This window comes from Oryctolagus cuniculus, unplaced genomic scaffold, assembly GCF_051225735.1.
Source record: "Oryctolagus cuniculus isolate XC-2025 breed Fujian yellow rabbit unplaced genomic scaffold, ASM5122573v1 ptg000041l, whole genome shotgun sequence".
Taxonomy (NCBI): Eukaryota; Metazoa; Chordata; class Mammalia; order Lagomorpha; family Leporidae; genus Oryctolagus; species Oryctolagus cuniculus.
This window is the reverse complement of record NW_028301696.1, coordinates 140,959-160,483: the sequence shown is the minus strand read 5'-3', so window position 1 is coordinate 160,483 and position 19,525 is coordinate 140,959. Positions and strand designations below refer to the sequence as shown.

Genomic DNA, 19,525 nt, shown 5'->3' with positions numbered 1-19,525 from the left:
GCATTCTTATTCCCAAATTTTGTATTCTGATGCAATACAAGCAAGATTTTGACAGAGTAGCCATTATGAAAGAAAAAAAAAAAAACAAAGCAAATTGGCCTTTCATGTTTAGAACTGTACAGGCAACACAATCAAGATGAGTTTCTGTGTTTTGGAAAATGACTTGGACTCCTTCTGCCGAGGGGACAGATACTAATTTCCTCCAAATTGAGTGTGAGTGCAATTTTGAGGTGAATTCAATCAGAATTCCAAAGTCAGTCTGTTTAAGGGTGGGATGAATCCTGAAACAGCCAGTTTCCTTGTGTCTAAATGCAGCCAAATATCACAAAGGACTCTTGCATTTCTTTGGCTTTTTCACATTTCCCTTATTTATCATGGTTTGTAATGACTTTTCTGATGTGAGCTTTGGTTTTGAGGCTGCAATATGGAGTTCATGGCACAAGAGAATGGTTCTTTTTCAATTGGGGCTCAGTTGTTGGCTTGCTCCAATTCTGGCTTGCTGTCATTGTTGGGTGCCTCAGCTGACTTTTGGTTTCTTGAGGGTCAGTTTGCTGAATATTTTCTGGGTCTGAGTTGGTTTTCCCTTCTTCATACCCAAATTGTGTATTCTCATGCAATACAAGCAAGATTATGGACAGAGTAGCCATTATGAAAGAAAACAAAAAACACAGCAAATTGGCCTTTCAGGATTAGAAATCTACAGGCAACATGACCAAGATGAGTTTCTGTGGTTTGGAAAATGATATGGAATCCTTCTGCTGAGGGGAGAGATACTAATTCATCCAAATTGAATGTGAGTGGGATTTTGAGGTGAATTCAATCAGAAGTCCAAAGTCAGTCTGTGGATGGGGGGATGAATCTGGAAACAGCCAGGTTCCTTTTGTCTAATCCCGCCAAGTATCACAAAGGACTCTTGCATTTCTTTGGCTTTTTCACATTTCCATTATTTATCATGGTTTGTAATGAATTTTCTGATGTGAGCTTTGGTTTTGAGGCTGCAATATGGAGTTCAGGGTAACAGAGGAATGGTCTTTTTCAAACAGGGCACAGCTGTTGGCCTGCTCCAATTCTGGCTTGCTGTCATTGTTTTGGGTGCCTCAGCTGACTTTTAGTTTCTTGAGCGGCAATTTCCTAAATGTTTTCTGGGTCTGAATTGGGTTTGCCTTCTTCCTTCCCAAATGTTGTATTCTGATGCCATACAAACAAGAGTTTCAGCAGAGTAGCCATTATGAAATAAAAACACAACAAATAGGCATTTGAAGCTTTGAAATCTACAGGTAACACGACCAAGGTGAGGTTTTGTGTTTTGGAAAATCAAATGGAACACTTTGGCTGAGGTGACAGATATTAATTGCCTCCAAACTGAGTTTCACTGTGTTTCTCCGGTTAATTCACTCAGAATTCCACAGGCTGTCAGCTGGAGGGGTGGATGTATCTGGGAACAGCCGGTTTCCTTGCGACTAAATCAAGCCCAATATCATTATGGATTCTTCCATTTCTTTGGCTTTTTTATCATTTTTCTTATTTTTTATGGTTTGTAATGAATTTTCTGATGTGAGCTTTGGTTTTGAGGCTGCAATATGGAGTTCATGGCACAAGAGGAAGGTTCTATTTCAATCAGGGCACAGCTGTTGTCTTGCTCCAATTCTGGCTTGCTGTCATTGTTTTCGATACCTCAGCTAATTTGTGGTTTCTTGAGCGGCAATTTCCTAAATGTTTTGTGCATCTGAGTTGGTTTTTCCTTCTTCCTTCCCTAATTTTGTATTCTGAGGCAACACAAACAAGAGTTTGGACAGAGTAGCAATTATGAAATAAAAACCACAACAAATAGGCATTTGAAGCTTAGAAATCTACAGGTAACATTACCAAGGTGAGTTTTTGTGTTTTGGAAAAAAAAATGGAACACTTTGGCTGAGGTGACAGATATTAATTGCCTCCAAACTGAGTTTCACTGCGATATTCAGGTGAATTCAGTCAGAATTCCACAGGCAGTCAGCTGGAGGGGTGGATGGATCCGGGAACAGCCAGTTTCCTTACAACTAAATCAAGCCCAATATCATTATTGATTCTTGCATTTCTTTGGCTTTTTTCTCCTTTTTCTTATTTATCATGGGTTGTAATGAATTTTCTGATGTCAGCTTTGGTTTTGAGGCTGCAATATGGAGTTCAGGGCACCGGGGGAATGGACCTTTTAAACAGGGCAAAGCTGTTGGCCTGCTCCAATTCTGGCTTGCTGTCATTGTTTTGAGCCTCAGCCGATTTGTGGTTTCCTGAGCTGCAATTTCCTACATGTGTTCTGCGTCTGAGTTGGTTTTGACTTCTACCTTCCCAAATTTTGTATTCTGATTTCTACAAACAAGAGTTTGGGGAGAGTAGCCATTATGACATAAAAAACACAGCAAATAGGATTTTGAAGCTTATAAATCTACAGGTAACATGACCAAGGGGAGTTTTTGTGTTTTGGAAAATCAAATGGAACACTTTGGCTGAGGTGACAGATATTAATTGCCTCCAAACTGAGTTTCACTGCGAATATCAGGTTAATTCAGTCAGAATTGCACAGGCAGTCAGCTGGAGGGGTGGATGAATCTGGGAATAGCCGGTTTCCTTGCGACTGAATCAAGCCCAATATCATTATGAATTCTTGCATTTCTTTGGCTTTTTTCTATGTTTTCTTATTTATCATGGTTTGTAATGAATTTTCTGTTGTGAGCTTTGGTTTTGAGGCTGCAGTATGGAGTTCACGGCACTGGAAGTATGGTCATTTTAAACAGGGTACAGCTGTGGCTTGCTCCAATTCTGGCTTGCCTTCATTGTTTTGGGTGCCTCAGCCTATTTTGGTTTCTTGAGTGGCAATTTTTTAAATGTTTTCTGGGTCTGAGTTGGTTTTACCGTCTTCGTATCCAAATTTTCTTTTCTGCTGCCATACAAACAAGAGTTTGGGCAGAATAGCCATTATGAAATAAAAAACACAACAAATAGGCGTTTGAAGCTTAGAAATCTACAGGTAACATGACCAAGGTGAGTTTTTGTGTTTTGGAAAATAAAATGGAACACTTTGGCTGAGGTGACAGATAGTAATTGCCTCCAAACGGAGTTTCACTGTGATGTTCAGGTTAATTCAGTTAGAAATCCACAGGCAGTCAGCTGGAGGGGCGGATGAATCCGGGAACAGCCGGTTTCCTTGCGACTGAATCAAACCCAATATTATGGATTCTTGCATTTCCTTGTCTTTTTTCTCATTTGTCTTATTTTTTATGGTTTGTAATGAATTTTCTGATGTGAGCTTTGGTTTTGAGGCTGCAATATGGAGTTCAGGGCACAAGAGAAAGTTTCTTTTTCAATCAGGGTACAGCTGTTGGCTTGCTCCAATTCTGGCTTGCTATCATTGTTTTGGGTGCCTCAGCTAACTTTTGGTTTCTTGAGTGGCAATTTCCTAAATGTTTTCTGGGTCTGAGTTGGTTTTGCCTTCTTCCTTCCCAAATTATGTATTCTAATGCCATAGAAACAAGAGTTTCAGCAGAGTAGCCACTATGAAATAAAAAACACAACAAATAGGCGTTTAAACCTTCAAAATCTACCAGTTACATGACCAAAGTGGGTTTTTGTGTTTTGGAAAATCAAATGGAACACTTTGGCTGAGGTGACAGATAGTAATTGCCTCCAAACTGAGTTTCACTGCAATTTTCAGGTTAATTCAGTCAGAATTCCACAGGCTGTCAGCTGGAGGTGTGGATGAATCCGGGAACAGCCGGTTTCCTTGTGATTATTCAGGCTAAATGTCATTATGGATTCTTGCATTTCTTTGGCTTTTTTCTCTGATTTCCTATTTATCATGGATTGTAATGAATTTTATGATGTGAGCTTTGGTTTTGAGGCTGCAATATGGAGTTCAGGGCACCAGAGGAATGGTCTTTTTCAAACAGGGCACAGCTGTTGGCCTGCTTCAATTCTGGCTTGCTGTCATTGTTTTGGGTGCCTCAGCTGATTTTTGGTTTCTTGAGCGGCAATTTCCTAAATGTTTTCGGGGTCTGAGTTGGTTTTGCCTTCTTCCTTCCCAAATTATGTATTCTGATGGCACACAAACAAGAGTTTGGGCAGATTAGCCATTATGAAATAAAAAAACACAAGAAATAGGCGTTTAAACCTACAAAATCTACAGGTAACTTGACCAAAGTGAGTTTTTGTGTTTTGCAAAATCAAATGGAACACTTTGGCTGAGGTGACAGATAGTAATTGGCTCCAAACTGAGTTTCACTGCAATTTTCAGGTGAATTCAGTCAGAATTCCACAGGCAGTCAACTGGAGGGGTGAATGAATCCACGAACAGCCGGCTTCCATGTGACTAAATCAAGCCCAATAACATTACGGATTCTTGCATTTCTTTGGCTTTTTTCTCCTTTTTCTTATTTATCATGGTTTGTAATGAATTTTCTGATATGAGCTTTGGTTTTGAGGCTGCAAAATGGAGTTCAGGGAGCAAGAGGAATGTTCTGTTTCAAACAGGGCACAGCTATTGGCCTGCCTCAATTCTGGCTTGCTTTCATTGTTTGGGATCCTCAGCTGATTTGTAGTTTCTTGAGTGGCAATTTGCGAAATGTTTTCTGGGTCTGAGTTGTTTTTCCCTTCTTCCTTCCCAAATTTTGTATTCTGACGCCATACAAACAAGAGTTTCGGTAGAATAGCCATGATGAAATAAAAAACACAACAAATAGGCATTTGAAGTTTAGAAATCTACAGGTAACACGACCAAGGTGAGTTTTTGTGTTTTGGAAAATGAAATGGAACACTTTGGCTGAGGTGACAGATAGTAATTGCCTCCAAACTGAGTTTCACTGCGATTTTCAGGTTAATTCAGTCAGAATTCCACAGGCAGTGAGCTGGAGCAGAGGATGAATCCAGCAACAGCCGGTTTCCTTGTGACTAATAAGGCCAAATGTCATTATGGATTCTTGCATTTCTCTGGCTTTTTTCTCATTTTTCTTATTTATCATGGTTTGTAACGAATTTTCTGATGTGAGCTTTGGTTTTATGGTGGCAATATGGAGTTCAGGGCACCGGGGGAATGGTCTTTTTCAAACAGGGCACAGCTGTTGGCCTGCTCCAAATCTGGCTTGCTGTCATTGTTTTGGGTGCCTCAGCCGATATGTGGTTTGTGAGCGGCAATTTCCAAAATGTTTTCTGGGTCTGAGTTGGTTTTGCCTTCTTCCTTCCCAAATTTTCTATTCTGACGCCATACAAACAAGACTGTGGGCATAGTAGCCATTATGAAATAAAAAACACAACAAATAGGCATTTGAAGCTTAGAAATCTACAGGTAACACGACCAAGGTGAGTTTTTGTGTTTTGGAAAATCAAATGGAACACTTTGGCTGAGGTGATATGTATTAATTGCCTCCAAACTGAGTTTCACTGCGATTTTCAGGTTAATTCAGTCAGAATTACACAGGCAGTCAGCTGGAGGGGTGGATGATTCCGGGAACAGCCGGTTTCCTTGCGACTGAATCAAGCCCAATATCATTATGGATTCTTGCTTTTCTTTTGGTTTTTTCTCCTTTTTCTTATTTATCATGGTTTGTAATGAATTTTCTGATGTGAGCTTTGGTTCTGAGGCTGGCATATTGAGTTCAGGGCAGAAGAGGAAGGTTCTTTTTCAAACAGGGCACAGCTGTTGGCTTGCTCTAATTCTGGCTTGCTGTCATTGCTTTGGGTGGCTCAGCTGAATTTTGGCTTCTTGAGCGGCAATTTCCTAAATGTTTTCTGGGTCTGAGTTGGTTTTGCCTTATTCCTTCCGAAATTTTGTATTCTGACGCCAAACAAACAAGAGTTTGGGCAGAGCAGCCATTATGAAATAAAAAACACAACTAATAGGCGTTTGAAGCTTAGAAATCTACAGGTAACACGACCAAGGTGAGTTTTTGTGTTTTAGAAAATGAAATGGAACAGTTTGGCTGAAGTGACAGATATTAATTGCCTCCAAACTGAGTTTCACTGCGATTTTCAGGTAAATTCAGCCAGAATTCCACAGGCAGTCAGCTGGAGCAGTGGATGAATCCGGGAACAGCCGGTTTCCTTGCGACTATATCAACTCTGATTTCATTATTGATTCTTCCATTTCTTTGGCTATTTTCTCCTTTTTCTTATTTATCATGGTTTGTAATGAATTTTCCGATGTGAGCTTTGGTTTTGAGGCTGCAATATGGACTTCAGGGCACCGGAGGAATGGTCTTTTTCAAACAGGGCACAGCTGTTGGCCTGCTTCAATTCTGGCTTGCTGTCATTGTTTTGGGTGCCTCAGCCGATTTGTGGTTTCTTGAGCAGCAATTTCCTAAATGTTTTCTGGGTCTGAGTTGCTTTTCCCTTCTACCTTCCCAAATTTTGTATTCTGACGCCATACAAACAAGACTGTGGGCAGAGTAGCCATTATGAAATAAAACACAAAACAAATAAGCATTTGAAGCTTAGAAATCTACAGGTAACACGACCAAGGTGAGGTTTTGTGTTTTGGAAAATCAAATGGAACACTTTGGCTGAGGTGACAGATATTAATTGCCTCCAAACTGAGTTTCCCTGTGATTTTCAGGTTAATTCAGTCAGAAATCCACAGGCCGTCAGCTGGAGGGGTGGATGAATCCGGAAACAGCCGGTTTCCTTGCGACTAAATCAAGCCCAATATCATTATGGTTTCTTGTATTTCTTTGGCTTTTTTCTCTTTTCTCTAATTTATCATGGTTTGTAATGAATTTTCTGATGTGAGCTTTGGTTTTGAGGCTGCAATATGGAGTTCAGGGCACAAGAGGAAGGTTCTTTTTCAAAAAGGGTAAAGCTGTTGGCTTGCTCCAATTCTGGCTTGCTGTCATTGTTTTGGGAGCCTCAGTGACTTTTGGCTTCTTGAGCGGCAATTTCCTAAATGTTTTGGGTGCCTCTTGCTGTCGTAGTTTTGAGTGCCTCAGCCGATTTGTGGTTTCTTGAGCGGCAATTTCCTAAATGTTTTCTGGGTCTGAGTTTGTTTTGCCTTCTTCCTTCCTAAATGTTGTATTCTGACGCAATACAAACAAGAGTTTGGACAGAGTAGCCATTATGAATTAAAAAAGACAGCTAATAGGTGTTTGAAGCTTAGAAATTTACAGGCAACATGACCAAGGTGAGTTTTTGTGTTTTGGAAAATCAAATGGAACACTTTGGCTGAGGTGACAGATATTAATTGCCTCCAAACTGAGTTTCACTGTGATTTTCAAGTTAATTCAGTCAGAATTCCACAGGCAGTCAGCTGGACGGGTGGATGAATCCAGGAACAGCCGGTTTCCTTGTGACTGAATCAAGCCCAATATCATTATGGATTCTTGCATTTCTTTGGCTTTTTTCTCCTTTTTCTTATTTATCATGGTTTGTAATGAATTTTCTGATGTGAGCTTTGGTTTTGAGGCTGCAATATGGAGTTCAGGGTGCAAGAGGAAGGCTCTTTTTCAAACAGGGCACAGAAGTTGGCCTGCTCCAATTCTGGCTTGCTGTCATTGTTTTGGGTGCCTCAGCCGATTTGTGTATTCTGAGCGGCAATTTCCTAAATGTTTCTGGGTCTGAGTTGGTTTTGCCTTCTTCCTTCCCAAATTTTGTATTCTGATGCCATACAAACAAGAGTTTCAGCAGAGTAGCCACTATGAAATAAAAAACACAACAAATAGGCGTTTAAACCTTCAAAATCTACAGGTAACACGACCAAGGTGAGTTTTTGTGTTTTGGAAAATCAAATGGAACACTTTGGCTGAGGTGACAGATATTAATTGCCTCCAAACTGAGTTTCACTGCGATTTTCAGGTTAATTCAGTCAGAATTCCACAGGCAGTGAGCTGGAGCAGAGGATGAATCCAGCAACAGCCGGTTTCCTTGTGACTAATAAGGCCAAATGTCATTATGGATTCTTGCATTTCTTTGGCTTTTTTCTCATTTTTCTTATTTATCATGGTTTGTAATGAATTTTCTGATGTGAGCTTTGGTTTTATGGTGGCAATATGCAGTTCAGAGCACCGGAGGAATGGTCTTTTTCAAACAGGGCACAGCTGTTGGCCTGCTGCAATTCTGGCTTGCTGTCATTGTTTTGGGTGCCTCAGCCGATTTGTGGTTTCTTGAGCAGCAATTTCCTAAATGTTTTCTGGGTCTGAGTTGGTTTTGCCTTCTTCCTTCCCAAATTTGTATTCTGACGCAATACAAACAAGAGTTTCAGCAGAGTAGCCATTAGGAAATAAAAAACACAACAAAAAGGCGTTTGAAGCTTAGAAATCTACAGGTAACACGACCAAGGTGAGGTTTTGTGTTTTGGAAAATCAAATGGAACACTTTGGCTGAGGTGACAGATATTAATTGCCTCCAAACTGAGTTTCCCTGCGATTTTCAGGTTAATTCAGTCAGAAATCCACAGGCCATCAGCTGGAGGGGTGGATGAATCCGGAAACAGCCTGTTTCCTTGCGACTAAATCAAGCCCAATATCATTATGGTTTCTTGTATTTCTTTGGCTTTTTTCTCTTTTCTCTAATTTATCATGGTTTGTAATGAATTTTCTGATGTGAGCTTTGGTTTTGAGGCTGCAATATGGAGTTCAGGGCACAAGAGGAAGGTTCTTTTTCAAAAAGGGTAAAGCTGTTGGCTTGCTCCAATTCTGGCTTGCTGTCATTGTTTTGGGTGCCTCAGTGACTTTTGGCTTCTTGAGCGGCAATTTCCTAAATGTTTTGGGTGCCTCTTGCTGTCGTAGTTTTGAGTGCCTCAGCCGATTTGTGGTTTCTTGAGCGGCAATTTCCTAAGTGTTTTCTGGGTCTGAGTTTGTTTTGCCTTCTTCCTTCCCAAATGTTGTATTCTGACGCCATACAAACAAGACTGTGGGCAGAGTAGCCATTATAAAATAAAACACAAAACAAATAGGCGTTTGAAGCTTAGAAATTTACAGGCAACATGACCAAGGTGAGTTTTTGTGTTTTGGAAAATCAAATGGAACACTTTGGCTGAGGTGACAGATATTAATTGCCTCCAAACTGAGTTTCACTGTGATTTTCAGGTTAATTCAGTCAGAATTCCACAAGCAGTCAGCTGGAGGGGTGAATGAATCCGGGAACGGCCGGTTTCCCTGCGACTAAATCAAGCCCAATATCATTATGGATTTTTGCATTTCTTTGGCTTTTTTCTCTTTTTTCTTATGTATCATGGTTTGTAATGAATTTTCTGATGTGAGCTTTTGTTTTGAGCCGGCAATATTGAGTTCAGGGCACAAGAGGAATGGTCTTTTTCACTCAGGGCACAGCTGTTGGCTTGCTCCAATTCTGGCTTGCTGTCATTGTTTTGGGTGCCTCAGCTGACTTTTGGTTTCTTGAGTGGCAATTTCCTACATGTTTTCTGGGTCTGAGTCAGTTTTGCCTTCTTCCTTCCCAAATTTTGTATTCTGATGCAATACAAGCAAGATTTTGGATAGAGTTAGCTCTGTGTCCATTCTTCTGTCTCTTTACTAGATGAATAAAAAGACAGTGTAAAATGATTTGTAAAGAACTATAAGGGGTCAGCGCTGTGCTGCTGCTGCCAATTGAGGAGTGAAGCAGGAGATGGAAAACACCTCTCTCTCTCTCTCTCTCTCTCTCTGTGCCTCTCCTTCTCTGTTACTCTGACTTCTAAATAAAAAAATGAATCTTAAAAGAAGTATAAACATCAATAAAACACAAATGAAAATTGTATTCTCAAAACTGGATATTAAACCATGCCTTCTACACCTCTGTTAAAAGTTACATTCTATCATAGTCATTTATGATTTCTAGGGCCAAAGTAGTAAATAAGATTTTTTCTGGAAGAGACAGAGGTTATGAGGGAGCCAGGATTTGGGGTCAGTTAGCAGAAGTGAGTGTCACTCTTTCAGATTTGATGCAGGAAAGGAACAGCAACTGATCCCTGAGATTTTGGTGTGGGAAGGAAAGGAAGGAGGGACTTAACAAAAGCAAATGCCCTCTGGTTGTGGGCACCCACCCCTGACTGCAGCTTTTTGGAGGAACAGCTGGTGTCTCTAGGGATGCTGCAGCCTGGACTCCATTTCCCAGAGTTCCCAGTAGCTCCGAGGTATTCTGCTTTCCAAATACCTGTGGGCATGCACCTGCCACTGCCAGTCCCTGGGGCTCAGAGTTGGACCAGGGGAGTTCATTCCTTGATCAGTGTCAACCCTGGGGGCTATGCTGCTCCTTCTCTGGCATTTACTGCAACTCCTGCTCTGCACGTGCGATCCCAGGCAGTTTCCGAGTGCTCACCCTGAGCCTGCCTCCTGCTGCTTCTTCCCTCTTCATCCACCAACTGTGGGTCCCACATGCCAGGGACTCTCTTCTCCACACTCCCAATTTCACTCCCCGTGTATCTGGAAGAAAGGGTACCTGCTCCAGGGACTTTCTGCTGCAGGTTTGGCATGCAGGAAGGGGCGGAGACACATGTGGGAGAAGTGTGCCAGCGATCCTGGCAGCTTCTCCCGAGGTCAGGGCTGGGACCCGGGCTGCTCTGTCTCCCACCTCTATTTCCCAGGCTCAAAGTGCCCGGACTCTCTCCTGCAGTACCTCACCTAAACTGTCCCTAATGTGCTTTATTTAGTGGTTACAGGAGAGAGGGGGCAGTATTCTGGGAACCTGCACTCACAGGGAAGGAAGGCAGAAAGACTCCTGATCTCCACAGTTAAATAAGCCGGGTTCCCACTGTGGGTGGTCTCAGAATGCAGTCTGGCCTGGTCTCTTGATGTTTCCTGGGCTGGTTCCTGCAGGGTGGGGCTGGATGGCCCTCAGGAGGGAGCCTGGGGCAGCAGAGGGGTGGGCAGGAGGATCTGTCTAGGATCTGCCCCACTGCTCTCATCCTGCACCTCATCTTCCTGGTGGGGAGCAGTGTGAAGCGTGAATAGCTGCTTTGTGTGTTGATCCCTCTCAAGTATTAATTATCAAATTTTTCCAATGTGGAATTTGAAGCTGTTCCAGAAACATGGGGTGGGAAATCTCCCTTCTTTCAAACAGGCACAGAGACAGTGGAGGATCCAAGGAGTTTCTATTAATGGCCCTAGGCTCAGCTGGAATGATTTCCTGAGAATTGAGCATCAAATTCAAGTTTCTTAGCTGTTACAGCATTGGTGGGTTTAAATGGCAGCCTACATGATTAGAACCACATTTCCAATGGTCAGTGGGTCCAGTATGTTTGTAAAAGAGATGCCAGGGACAGATTTATTAGGACAGATTTATGACTGGAGTTTACAAAAGCAGAACTTAGGACATCTTCCCTCCCTAGACAAGATTTCAGTGGGCAGCTGTTTCACTCATTAATTGTGAGCATCCACTTTTAAAGGTTTGTGTTGGATGGGGTCCACTTCTCTTTCTTTGATGATGTATTTGGCTGCTTTTCATTTTCTGTCTTCAGCTATCTCTTCTCCTGTTAGCAAGGCTGTCAACTGTTTTGACCTGCCACTGATCCCTTTGCAAAGTGAGAAGGGAACCAAAATTAATGCAAGTCTACTGTGTTGTCAATAACTGGAGCTACTTTTTTAAAGATTTATTTATTCATTTGAAAGAGTTACACAGAGAGGAGAGAGAGAGAGAGAGAAAGAGAGAGAGGTCTTCCATCCGATGGTTCATTCCCCAATTGGCAGCAATAGCTGGAGGTATGCCAATTTGGAGCCAGTAGCCAGGAGCTCCTTCTGAGATGAAGCTGTTTTTTTAAATAATTATTTATTTATTTGAAAGGCAGAACTTTGTCCAGGTCTCATAGGTGGGTGCAGGAGATGAGGGGTTTGGGCCAACTTCTACTGTTTTCCCAGTCCACAGCAGAGAGCTGGATGGGAAGTGCAGCAGCCAGGATCCCAACCGGCACCCATATAGGATGCTGACAAGGCAGCAGTAGCTTTACCCACTATGCAACAGTGCTGCCCACTAACGGGAGCTCTTTTAATCTGAGTTTGCATAAAGAGGAGAATTACAGCATCATAAATACAGATAAGTAACAGTTTTTCTCTGCCCAGCACTTTATATTACCCAGTGCTCCACTGAGAATCTTACATTCCACACTGTGTAATTAAGAAGGCCAGTTACTTATCTTATTTTGGGTTCTGTGTTTAAACCCATGACACTTTTGACATGGGAGGATATTAGTTCTACAATTTCATAGAGACTGGTCTTTGGAAGCATCGATAGAAGTTATAACTGTGAGAGTGGTAAGAAAGAAGAGGGGAAGAAATAAGTGCCCCTTACCTCCCTCAGAGATGTCCACAAGTGCAGTAGACGATATGCCCTTATGGTTGACTTTCTGGGACAAACTGTGTTTGAGTGCTTCACATGTTCTGATAGAAAGGTGTTGCCACCAGGTTTTTAGTATATTTTGTTAGTTTTTAAAGATTTATTTATTTATTTGAAAATCAGAGTTACACAGAGAGAGAAGGAGAGGCAAGAGAGAGAGAGAGAGGTCTTCCATCAGGTTCATTTCCCCAATGGCTTCATCATTGTGAACTTTGCTCAGTTCCTGACCTATACCTTTCCTTTAACCTAGTACTTTGCCATGTAGTAGCCCATGAAAACTGCAGACTGCATAAATTAATGAATACTTGGAGGGTTGTGATTTCTTAGAGGAACATCATGAGATAGGAGGAATAAAACAAAACAAAAGTATCCTCCGTATATAGAAGGTACACTGTTTTTGCAAGCCACAGCGAAGAGGAAGAAGCAGGAAAGTAGTGAGACTGGAAAGTTTGCGGCAAAGGTAATAGGCACTGGTCAAGAATTTAACAAGCCCATTAGGAAAACATTAAGGTTTCCTTACTTCCATGTAGACTCTGCCCTCTTATGGTGAACAGGGTCCTCTAAACCCACTTGTTGCACAAATGAAAACCCAAGCATTGTCTTCTCCCACAGATGGAGTCTGCTATTGGTTTTGATTTACATTTCCCTAATGGCTAGTGATATTGGGCATGTTCATCTATGTCTTGACCATTGAGATTTCTTCTTCTGAGAAACATCTGTTTTGATCCTTGCCCATTTCTTAGCTGTACATTTTGCTTCTTATTTGGAGATTTTCCCAGTTCTATATATGTATGTTCTGGCTATCAATCTTTTGTCATAATCAGAGTTTTCAATGTTTCCTGCCATTCTGTCCATTGTATGTTCACTCTGTTGATTACTTTGTTGTGAAGATGTATCTTAATATGATATGCTCAAATTTCTATATTTTATTTTTGTTACTTGTGCTTTTGGAATCTTACCCAAAACTGTTATCTATGCTTATGTTTTATAGTTTCTCATATGTTTACTTAGTTTCTGGTTTTATATTTAGACTTTTAATTCACCTTGAGTTGCTTTTACATAGTGTATGAGGTTTTGGGTATATTTTCAGGCTTCTACATATGGATAATCACTTTCCTTTAAACCATATGCTAAAGGGGTTCTTCTTTCTCCTGTTTGTTTTCTTTCCTTTGTTAAATAGGAGTTGCCTGTAGAAAAGTCGGTTTATTTCAGCTGCCTATACTTTTACACTGAACTATGAGTCTGTTTTCCAACAGTGCTAACACTGTTTCTATATTTTTAAGATTTATTTATTTATTGGAAAGGCCAGATGCTTCTTCCAAGTCTCTCATGTGGGTGCCAGCACCGTAGAACACGGTCCATCTTCCACCAATTTCCCAGGTGCATTAGTAGGGAGCTGGATTGGAAGTGGAGCACCTGGTCTCCTAGCAGCAACATATGGGATGCATGCACAGCAGGTCAAGGCTTTAATCCACTACACCACAGCACCAAACACTTCCTTATTTACTTCTGCTGTGATCTTTCATTATTCACTTTTTTCTACTGCCCTGCAACTTGACTCCTTCCTGTTTTTTTTCTGGGTCCTGGACGATGGTAGTAGGTGGCTTCTGGGATCTTTTTGTGTTAGTAGATACTTGATAATCTAAAATCACAGTTTTTAGTTTCTATATTTCTCTGCTAATCACTAGGACCTTCTGGATGACAATAGAAAATGCTGGCAGAAATGAGGATATATTAATTTGCTAAGAAAATACCACAGAGAATATGATTTAAATCATGGAATTTTACTTCTCAGAGTTGTAGAGCTTGAAAATATCAGATCAAGGTGCTTAAATAGGCTCGATTTTTCCAGAAGCCTTTCTCCGATGTGACAGACACATCTACCATTTGATCTGCTTAAAAGCACTTTCTTCAGGTAGAGTCATGTTGCTGGTTAGCACTTCCGTGTTAGAGTTTTAGGGAGGCACATTTCAGTCCATAACAGCAAAAGGGGCCCTGTGGTCTACTTCAATGACAGCCATCTCTGCGGAGGACAGAAAGTTTGGAATCAGCGTTAGGATTTCTCACAGTATTACTGTCAGTGCTATCTCCATCAAATGTGCATTCATGTACACACAAATCTACCTGTACTCATAAACACATTCAACAGTGGAAATGCCTGATGGTTGTGTATGGGTAACATCAATATAATAATCCATAAGATGACCTATTAGCAGACATTAAAAAGAGAATTAGAAAGAATGACAACAAAATCTGCAGTTACCTATATTTATGTCTATATGTATGATATTCAGTATTTATAGTTGCTAAAAGATGAATACTGATGTGTGGGAATAAAAGCTAAACCTTACCTTGCAATATTGCAGCCTAGTCTACATGAAAGATGTCTTCCTAAAACCATTCACTGGGCCCACTCTGTGGCATAGTAGATTAAGCATCCACCTGCAGCACCAGCATCCCACATGGGCACCAGTTTGAGTCCCTGCTCCTGCACTTCCAATCCAGCTCTTTACTAATGGCCTAGGAAAGCAGTGCAATATGCCCTGAGTTCTTGGGCCCCTGCACCCATGTGAGAGACCTGGAGGAAGCTGATGACTCCTGGCTTCTGGCACCTGGCTTCAGATCGGCCCAGCTCCAGCCATTCTGGCCATTTAGGGGTGAACCAGTTGATAGAAGACCTCTCTATCTCTTCCTCTCTATATCTGTAACTCTGCCTCACAATAAAGAAATACATTTTTAAAAACCTTTCACATGTTAAATTTCTTAATTGTTTTAAAGATTTATTTATTTATGTACAAGTCGAGTTACAGACAGAGAGGATAGACAGAGAGAAAGAGAGAGGTCTTCCATCTGGTGTTCACTCCCTAATTGATTGCAACTGCCAGAGCTGTGCTGATCTGAAGCCAGGAGCCAGGAGCTAGTTCCCGGTCTCCCAGATGGGTACAGGGGCCCAAGGACTTGGGCCACCTTCTACTACTTTGCCAGGCCATAGCAGAGAGCAGGATCAGAAGTGGAGCAGCTGAGTATTGAACCGGCCCCCATATGGGATGCTGGCGCTTCAGACCAGGGTGTTAACCTGCTCCACCACAGCACCAGTCCAACATTTTAAATTTCTGATACTCTAAAGTAGTACAGGACTGCATTACATCTAGGAAAGATGCATTTAAAAATTATAAATCTAGTGCATTTTAGCAGAAGTTTTAACAAATACTTCTGATTTTCTCAGCATTATATATAAATAAATGACATAATGAGTCATTGTCAGATTTTTAGCTTTTGACAGCCACTTATAATATTTCACAGCTTTTTGAAATGTATTGCTAGTGTGTTTTTCTCAACACATGCACTGGATTTTACCAGTTTAGTGCACATGGAGTTGCCTCTTATAGGATTTGCATTTTAATGGGTTTTCATGGCACATGTAATCAACATCTGCAAAGCCTCTAAAACACATAAATAATAACATGAATCAGGCTTTTTTCTTAAATATTAATTTATTTATTTGAAAGAGTTGCACAAATAGAGAAGAGGTAGAGAGAGAGAGACAGACAGACAGAGACAGAGAGGTCTTCCATCAGCTGGTTTACTCCCAGTTGGCCGCAATGACTGGTCTGTGTCAATCTGAAGCCAGGAGCTTCTTCAGGGTCTTTCACATGTGTGCAAGGCCCCAAGGACTTGGGCCACCTTCTAATGCTTTCCCAGGACATAGCAGAGAGCTGGTTCAGAAGTGGAGCAGCCGCGACTTGAACTGGCACCCATATGGCTTGCCAACACTGCAGGCAACAACTTTATCTGCTATGCCACAGCGCCAGCCCCACATTGCATCTTTTTAAGATGATATGGATTTAAGTTCATGAGAAATTATTAGCATAGTGGGAACTGATAGATATGGATGAAGCAGGATGGACTTGTTAGGAATGGTGATGTTAATTTTCTTATAAAATAAATAAATAAGAAATTAAATATGGTCAGACATAAATGAAGACTAAATTTTATTAGTGGTAATCCAGAAAACACTGATCTCAGGTCTTTTTCTTCCAGTGTTAAGTTTATATTTTTAAATGCATATTAAGTGAACAAATTTCATGTAATTTATATATACAGATTGAAGAGCAAACTGATAACATCCTATCCTATCTTCCCTTGTTCTCATATTTCCAACTCCCTCCTTCTTGTTTTATTTTCTTTTAATTTTGACAGCTGCATGCTTTGATTTTATTTTAGAATCACAAGCTTTAACCCTCTACAAAATAAAGAATTCAGCAAGTAGTAGCAGAAATATCAATGAGTATATGTTGTGTACTCTATCAAAGAGTACAGAAAAGTGCTATGAACAATACTCAAATCTCAAAATGTCAATTTAACTCATATGCTGCTTTTTGTTGTCTATATATTAATTACCACCAGTCAGAGAAAACATATGGTATTTGTCTTTTGGGGACTGGCTTCTTTCATGAAGCATACTTGTTTCCAGTTCATCCATTTAGTTACAGAAGATGGGATTTCATTCTCAATTATGGTTGAATAGTATTTTACACTGTATATATAGCTCATATTTTTGTTCCAGTCACCAGTTGATGGACATCTGGGTTGATTTCATGTTAGCTATTGTGAATTGAGCTGTAATAAACATGAGGGTACAGATAACTCATGCCTGTGCATATTCTATTTCATTTCATGCAGATAAATTCCCAGTAGTCAGATGGCAGGATCACATGGTATGTTTGTTTTCAGATTTCTGAGGAACTTTGATACTGCCTTCCATAATGGTTGCACTAGCTTCATTCCCACCAACAGTGGATTAGGGTACCTTTTTCTCTCCCTCTCCACCAGCCTTTATTGTTTGTTGACCTTTTCAAAAGAATTATTTATTTGAAAGATTGAGTTACAGAGATGGAGAGGCAGAGGCAGAGAGACAGAAGTATTTTATCTGCTTGTTTATGCTCCATATGGCCCAACAGGTAGTGCTGGTCCAATCGGAAGCCAGAGTCAGGAGCATCTCCCTGGTCACCCATGCGGGTGCAGGGACCCAGGCACTTGGGCCATCCTCCACTGCCCTCCCAGTCCAGTGCAGAAAGCTGGACTGGAATAGCAGCAACCGGGACCAGAACTGGCACCCATATGGGATGCCGTCTCCACGGGTGGAGGATCAACCCAGTGTGCTATGGCACTGGCCCCCATCAGGGATATTTTTCTATAGTACTCTCTCTCCACTGTATCTTTTTCTAGTTGAAGAATTAAGGTGATGCAGGATTAATAGAAGGAGTTTGAGAGGATTGTCTCTCTTTCAATTGTGTTGAATAGTTTGAGAAGCATTAGTTCTTTAAAAGTCCTGTAGAATTCAATAGTGAGGCTGTCTGATCCTGGACTTTTGCTTGTTGGGAGGGTCTTTATTACTCATCCAATCTCTGTCTTGGTTTTTGATTTGTTTAGCTTTTCTATGTGTCTTCATGACTCAATTTTGGTATATTGTGTATGTCCAGGAATATGTTGATTTTTACTCTAGGATTTCCAATTTGTTAGCAGTCACAACAGATGCCCACAGCCTATATTGCAGTGCTAATCTGAGTTTTGGGTACTACACTTCCTAATCAGCTTCATGTTAATATCCCTGGGAAGCAATGTATAATAGCTCAAATTCTTTCATTCCTGTCGTCAAATTGGAGAACTGTAACCTCAATGGGGACTTGAGAACCTGGTCTTGCACAGTTGTAGCCATATAGAAAGTAAACCAGCAGATGGGAGATCTCTCTGCTTCTCTTTCCTTCTCTCTTTGTCTCTGTGTGTCTCTGCCTTTTTTATCATGTTAAAATATTTAATTACTTACTTGAAAGAGTTACAGAGAGAGGGAGAGACAGAAATCTTCCACCACCTAATTCATTTTTGAGATGACTTTAATAGCCAGAGTGTGGCCAGGTTGAAGCCAGGAGCTTTCCCTCCGATGTGCATGGCAGCAAGGAGCTTTTCCTGCAATGTGCGTGGCAGCATCCCAGGCACTTGGGCCATCTTTCCCTGCTTTTTCAGTCCATTGGTAAGGAGCTGGATCAGAAATGGAATAGCTGGTACTTAAACTGGTGCACATACAGGATGCCAATGTAACAGATAGCAGCTTTGTCCACTGCACCACAACCACCAGCTCCTCTATCTGCCTTTCCAATAAATAAATCTTTTGAAAAAGAACTGAAGGTAGTAAAAGTCATCATGACTGAGCAATGGCAAATTTATTGAAGTGATCTATTTTCTTAAAGATCCTTTTATGAATTTGAAAGGCAGCACTAGATGGAGAGAATGGGAGAGATTGATCTTCCTCCTGGTTTGTTCACTCCTCAAATGGCTGCAATGACTGAGGCTAGGCCAGACTGATATCAGGAGCCAGGGGCTTCTTCCAGGTCTCTCACAAGGGTGCTGGAGCCCCAATATTTGAGTCACCCTGTGCTGCTTTTCCAGACACATTAGCAGAGAACTGGATCTGTTTGGAGCATTAATGTCTATGATACTCTCCTTGCAGTTGAAGGATTTAGAATCCATTTTGATTATGGGTGGGCCAAGTACAATGTCTTCCAATTGTCCAAGGTTTGGATTAGATGGGTTCTGAGAAATTTTGTTAAAATAGTTATTAATCTTGTTTAGACAAGGTCATAGTCAAAGTGGAGGTTCTCTCCTCCCTTCAGAGAAAGGTACCTCCTTCTTTGATGACCTGTTCTTTCCACTGGGATCTCACTCGCAGAGATCTTTTGCCAGAGTGTCTTGGCTTTCCATGCCTGAAATACTCTCATGAGCTTTTCAGCCAGCTCCAAATGCCTTTAGGGCTGATTCTGAGGCCAGAGTGCTATTTAGGACATCTGCCATTCTATGAGTCTGCTGAGTATCTCACTTCCCATGTTGGATCACTCTCCCCTTTATTTACTCCATCGGTTAGCGTTAGCAGGTACTAGACTTGTCTATGTGCTCCCTTTGACTCCCAGTCCCTCCACCATGACCAACTGTGAACTGAAACTGATCACCTGGAACAGTGAGATGGCATTGGTACATGCCACCTCAATGGGATTGAATTGGAATCCCCTGGTATGCTTCCAACTCCACCACTTGGGGCAAGTCAGCCTGAGCATGTCCCAAATTATACATCTCTTCCCTCTCCCATTCCCACCACCATGTTCAACAGGGATCACATTTCAGTTAATTTTCAACACTTAAGAATAACTGTGCATCAATTACAGATCTAAACCAGTCATATTAAGTA

The 19,525-nt window shown here is 41.2% G+C and overlaps 1 long non-coding RNA gene across 5 annotated transcripts in view; it reads left to right on the top strand.

Annotated features, from left to right (window-relative positions):
• Positions 1-19,525, top strand: part of LOC149119069 (uncharacterized) — an 85,138-nt gene that overhangs the window by 54,831 nt on the left and 10,782 nt on the right. Inside the window, exon 1 of one of the 5 annotated variants that reach the window (XR_016228814.1) lies at positions 2,800-3,021. The exons of 2 other annotated variants lie outside the window; for them this stretch is intronic. This is a non-coding gene — a long non-coding RNA (uncharacterized LOC149119069). Of the gene's footprint in view, positions 1-2,799; positions 3,022-5,111; positions 5,332-5,676; positions 5,911-19,525 lie in introns of those variants that run through there. 2 more of the 5 variants (XR_016228815.1, XR_016228816.1) reach the window with 2 other exon arrangements.